General features: G+C 48.6%; 1 pseudogene across 1 annotated transcript; it reads left to right on the plus strand.

Moving 5' to 3' along the window:
- The first annotated feature begins 2,160 nt into the window (after nucleotides 1-2,160).
- LOC311589283 (large ribosomal subunit protein eL21-like) lies at nucleotides 2,161-4,191 on the plus strand (annotated as a pseudogene). The gene has a single exon. The product of its transcript is annotated as a large ribosomal subunit protein eL21-like (transcript).
- Nucleotides 4,192-5,650: the final 1,459 nt, after the last annotated feature.

The raw sequence follows: 5,650 nt of genomic DNA on the forward strand, positions 1-5,650 counted from the left end.
GGTAGCAGCCCAGATGAAGAGGGTGTGGCAGGCGTTTGCCTTTAGCTCTGGTCCCCTTCCCTCTTGCCACTGCTGCTAATCCCTTCACTGATCTCAGAAGACGTGGGGGCAATAGCCAATGGAGCACTAAGTCAGGAAGTGTTTGAAGTTTAGAATGGAGAAAACAGTATAAAAAGCAACCCAAAATCTCATCTCTGTTCTGAAAAACCATTCTCTGAGTGTCTCATCTCTCTTATCGAGGCAGGTGAAGGCAGGCAGGTCAAGGTTTTGGTCCTTTCTGTTCCTCTGCCCTTTGCCACCGGGGAGACAGTGAACACAAAAGGCTTCCTCTCAGAGTGGAATGAGGTGGGGCTGGGGAGATGGCTCAGAGGTTAAGAGCACTGGCTGCTCTTCCAGAGGTCCTGAGTTCAATTCCCAGCAACCACATGGTGGCTCACAACCATCTATAATGTGATCTGATGCCCTCTTCTGGCATGCAGGTATACATAATAATATATTAAAAAAAAAAAGAATGGATGGGTGGGAGCAAACTCCAGCTGCAGCCTCTCATCCTCCTGTTGCCAGCCCACAATGCACTACTTTCATCCTGCCCTTCAGATGAGCCTGGGTGGTGGTTCGAGGCTATTCTGAGTTAGATGTGCAACCCTGAGAGAAATAACATCACAGTATCCAAAGGAGACCTGACCCTCAGGACCTTTCATCAAAAGTCTGTAGTTCATTCTCTGGAGTATGCGGCAATGCCACTGGAAGGCTGCTGTGAACATTCCCTTTAAACTGATTTCACCCAGTAAGGAAGTAAAGTGCAACTGAATCCAGAGTTAGGAGGTTCAAATCCCAACCCTGTCCTTAGGATGTCTGACTCCGCACGGGTTATTTCAACCCTCTGTGCCTCAGTTTCCTTGCCGTGGTTGCTGGGAGAGGACTAACTGGAGTGAGCTGTGGCTGTAAAGGGTTTGCTTGCTGAGGTACCCGAGGTAGACTGAGGGCTTGTGCTGCCCTTCTTCATAGCTCTCTGAACCTGGGTTTGCGGCTGCAGCAAACTCAGTATTAAAACATGAAAACCCTCACCCCACAGCACACCAGAAACCTTGGCTGCTCTGTGAGTCACTGCATGAGGAGGCCCAGCTGACTCTGCTCCTTAGAATCTTACCATTTAGTAAAGGAGACAGGGGAGTTTCCCCCAAAAGTATGCTTAACTCCACAACTGATTCAGTCACCATCCTATGGCTGTGAAGAGACACCATGGCCACGGCAACTCTTATAAAAGGAAACAGTTAACTGGAGGCTCCCTGACAGTTTAAGAGGGTTCATCCATTATCGTCATGGCGGGGAGCATAGAGGCATGCACACAGGTGCTGGAGCAGTAGCTAAGAGCTGCAATCTGATAGAGAGATAGAGAGAGAGAGAGAGAGAGAGAGAGAGAGAGAGAGAGAGAGAGAGAAGGGGGAGAGGGAAGAGGGGAGAGGGGACAGGAGAGAGGAGAGAGACAGACAGACAGACAAACAGACAAAGACAGAGAGGGAGACACACAGAGACAGAGACAGAGACTCTGGGCTTGGCAAGGGCTTTTGAGACCTCAAAGCCCACCCCCAGTGACACACTTACTCTAACAAGACCACACCTCCTAATCCTCCTAATCTTTTCACATAGCGCCACTCCCTGGTGACTAAGCATCCGAATACGTGCGCTATGGGGGCCACCTTATCCAAACCACCATAATGACTGTTAAAGGTCCAATGACTAATGATGCTGAGGAGGAGGAGGAGTCAACCTCTCCGTGTATGTGGGGCGTGGGGAGGGGCTGGAGAAAAGGCAAAGGAGGACACCAGATGTGAAACTCTCATGAGAATGTGGCAGTTCATGTTCCATCCTTTCTCAGACGCCCCTCCCTCCTGCCTGGCCGACTCCTACTCCTCTGCTTTGTTTGTTGCTGATGCTGTCAGTCACCAGCCCACCAGTTCTGAGTGTTAATCTCCACACAATGTCTGCATCTGGTTTTGACCCTGGACACTCCTCGGATAGGATAATGACTTTGGAGACACATTTTCTTTTCAAAGGATATGTATGGTTGCCCACCACCACCACTGCTGCTCCCCACAAGAGATGGGCCCAGGGAGCTTTGCAGACCAGGCTGGCCTCGAACTCACATCCATCCACCTGCCTCTGCCTCCCGAGTGCTGGGATTAAAGGCGTGAGCCACCACGCCCGGCGTAAATGTTCTTCTATTATCACAAAATGCACGCCAAATTTCTCAGCTGGTCAGTTAAAGCATTCTGTGTTTCACTTCCTTCCACCTGTCCAGATCTGACTTCCAGCACTGTCTGTCTGTCCTGAGAAAGTGTTCCTTGTAGCTCCGGTTGGTGCCGTACGCCACATGGAACCAAGTCTGTCCTTGAACTCCTGATTCTCCTGCCTCTACCTCCCAAGTGCTGATGACAGGATTTGGCTTCCTACACTTTAACCCGCAGGAACAACCCTCTCTCTCATCTCTATCTTTTTTACCCAGAATCCTTCATTCTTCTCTCAGGAGCCGGCCTAGAACCATCTCCTTAGTGTAATATTCTTCAAACTTGCCCTTGGGCTCAGCTCTCAGCATTAGCACAGCAATGTATCATCTCCGCCTCGTAGTTTCTATGCCCATCTTATCCTAATCTCCAGGCAGAAAGGCCTCTTCCCTCTAAAGACATCACTGGGCATTCACTAGGGAACCAAGGACTGGCCACCAAAGCAAGGCACCAACAAAAACTCAGTCAAGCCCTCACATGCTCAGCATGTACAGTTTCTGGGATGTATGAGATGTCACTTCTGTGTGACCTTTTTCTCCATCACAATTCAGAAAGTCCAGTGGCAAGATCCCAGGCCTCCCAGAACTGGCTCCAAGCACAGCCAAAAGCTCACCTGGAAGACAGCCCAGTCAGAATGCTTCTCCCCAAGTCCCTTGAAGGCCTAGAGTTCCAGCCACAGGAGACACAGTAAGTCCCAAGAACAGGGATCCAGGATTCATGTGCCTGAGAGACCATCCTTGAATTGTCTTGTGACTGCTCTAAAGAAGCCTCGTCTGTGTTAGAGACCCTTGAGACTGATCCGAATACCAGAGCGTAGAGCGATGGAATGCCGCTGACCAAGAGCCAACATTATCTTGGCCTATCTTCAGTTCCCTTAGTAGCTGTTTAAATCTCTGTAGCTGCCCTAACATCTCTGTGGCTATTCGGTGAAGCTCTTGAAATGCATTGCTGAGCTTAGCGGACCACTAGTGTCCAACAGTCCTAAAACTAGGAATTCTATAACAGGCAGCAGAAATTTCCCAGCTCTGCCTGTAGCCCACCTGGTACACCTAGCCATTTAATACATCAATTTACAGCTTCTTTTTCTAACTTCCTTTTGTGTGTGACTTTTATCTTCAGGTAACCTCTTCCGTGGTGGAACACTTCATTTGAGGCATCCTGGATCCTTGTCCATAGTCACTCATGCTTGTCTCAGAATAAATGATCTCATATTCCCATCAGAACAAAACTGGCTAGGTACCCAGACCAGGTGAGGGGAGAGATGGGTTGCAATGGGAGGCTCTAGCCAACTTTTCCATACAACCCTCCCCTCAGACCAACACCAACATGATCTGGATGGGGAAATGAAACTATCTGGAGCAGCCATCTTGCAGTAACTCACCAAAATGATGAACACAAAGGGAAAGAGGAGGGGACATGCGCTACATGTTCTCCAGGCCTTTAAGGAAGCATGGAGTTGTGCCTTTGGCCACATACATGCGAATCTACAAAAAGGGTGATATTGTAGACATCAAGGGAATGGGTCCTGTTCAAAAAGGAATACCCCAGAAGTGTTACCACGGCAAAACCGGGAGAGTCTACAATGTCACCCAGCACGCTGTGGGCATCATTGTGAACAAGCAGGTTAAGGGCAAGATTCTTGCCAAGAGAATCAACGTGCGCATCGAGCACATCAAGCGCTCTGAGAGCAGAAACATCTTCCTGAAGGGCGTGCAGGAGAATGACCAGAAGAAGGAGGCCAAGGAGAAGGGCACCTAGGTCCAGCTGAAGTGCCAGCCTGCGCCACCCAGAGAAGCACACTTCGTGAGGACTAATGGGAAGGAGCCTGAGCTGCTGGAGCCCATTCCCTATGAATTCATGGCCTAAAAGGAAATAAAGGGCCTGGACTGTAAACTGTTTTTCTTAAGTTGAAGTGTGGTGTCTTCTCCCTTAAATGTTATAGCAACTTTTAATTGTGAAAAAAAAAAGAAAGAAAAAAAACTATCTGGAATCTGACTTTAGTTCTCAACTTTCCTGAGCAGAAGAATTACCTGCTGTATTCTTTAAAACACGGGTACCCAGTGGGCCCAGTGGCTCATGTCTGTAATCCCAGGGAACAGAAAAATCGTGGCAAGGTCAAGACCAGCCCGGGCTACGTATTGAGTTTCAGGATGGCTTGTCAAATAAATTGCAGCTATCTTCCCAAATACCTAAAAATAAAATGCAGATATCTGGGCCTTTAACTTCAAGAATATAACTGAGTAGACTGGAAGTTGTTTAGAAGTCTGTGTTGAAAACAAAAACTTGGAAGGCAGCCCAGTAATGCTTCTTAAAGGCCCGGGGATACAGCTTCGTAGGTAGAGTGTGTGCCCTGGCTTTTAATCCCAGAATTGCATTAGACAGGGCATGGTGGCAGACACCTGAAGTTCCAGTCAGGAGATGCAGGAAAGAGGATAAGAAGTTCAAGGTCATCCTTGGCTACATACTGAGTTCCAGGCCTCCTTGGGCTAAATGAGACTCTATCTCAAAAGACAGAAAAGGAATGTCCAGTGTGGTGCCACATACCTTTGATAAAGTATGAGTTCCAGGCCAAGAGACTAAGAAATCCTCCAGAGTGACACTTAGCAGCTGCTCAATCTGGTCATGACTGGGCATTTCTGTCCTGACAGAAAATGCTCTAGGGGGCATGGGATGGGTGGAATGAGAAATGTCCCCTGTGGGTGCATGTATTTGGAGATTTGGTCTCCTGTTGAGGGTGCTCTTTAGGGGGAATTATGAAGCCTTTAGGAGGAAAAGCTTTGCTGGAGGAAATTCATCTCTCAGGCCAGCATTTGGGGTTTTATAACCTCATCCTACTTCACGCCTTCTCTCTCTGCTTCCTGTGTGTGGTTAAGATGTGACCTGTCAACATCCTGCTCCTGCCGCCACACTTCCCCCACCATCAGGGACATCCACCTCTCTGGGACCATAAGCCAAAATAAACTCTTCCTTATAAGCTGCCCCTTGGCCATAGTATTTCCTCACAACAACGGAAAAGCAACCAATACAAGACAGCAAATCCCCAATCACCGTAGCCCTGCATTCACATGGAGACTAACCCATCCTGTAAGCGGTCGGAGTGAAACAGAGGAATGCTAGAAATAACTCATGAGCCCCATGGTCCCCTCCAACATGAAATGATAGGGTGAGGACTCTGGATCAGGCCAACCAGCTGATGTCAACTTGATTTGCAGCAGCTGTGTTCCAGGAGACAAGAGACACTGATTACAAAGCGCTTGCAGAGGGATGAGAGCTCTTCAACCTTCCGATCCTGAGCCGGCTTCTGTGGCTTTCCTGGAACACTCTGGGGCTATCTGGATTCTCCCTGTTTTCTATCCTGGAGTTCC

Source organism: Acomys minous, assembly GCF_964271855.1.
Source record: "Acomys minous genome assembly, chromosome: 18".
Lineage (NCBI taxonomy): Eukaryota > Metazoa > Chordata > Mammalia > Rodentia > Muridae > Acomys > Acomys minous.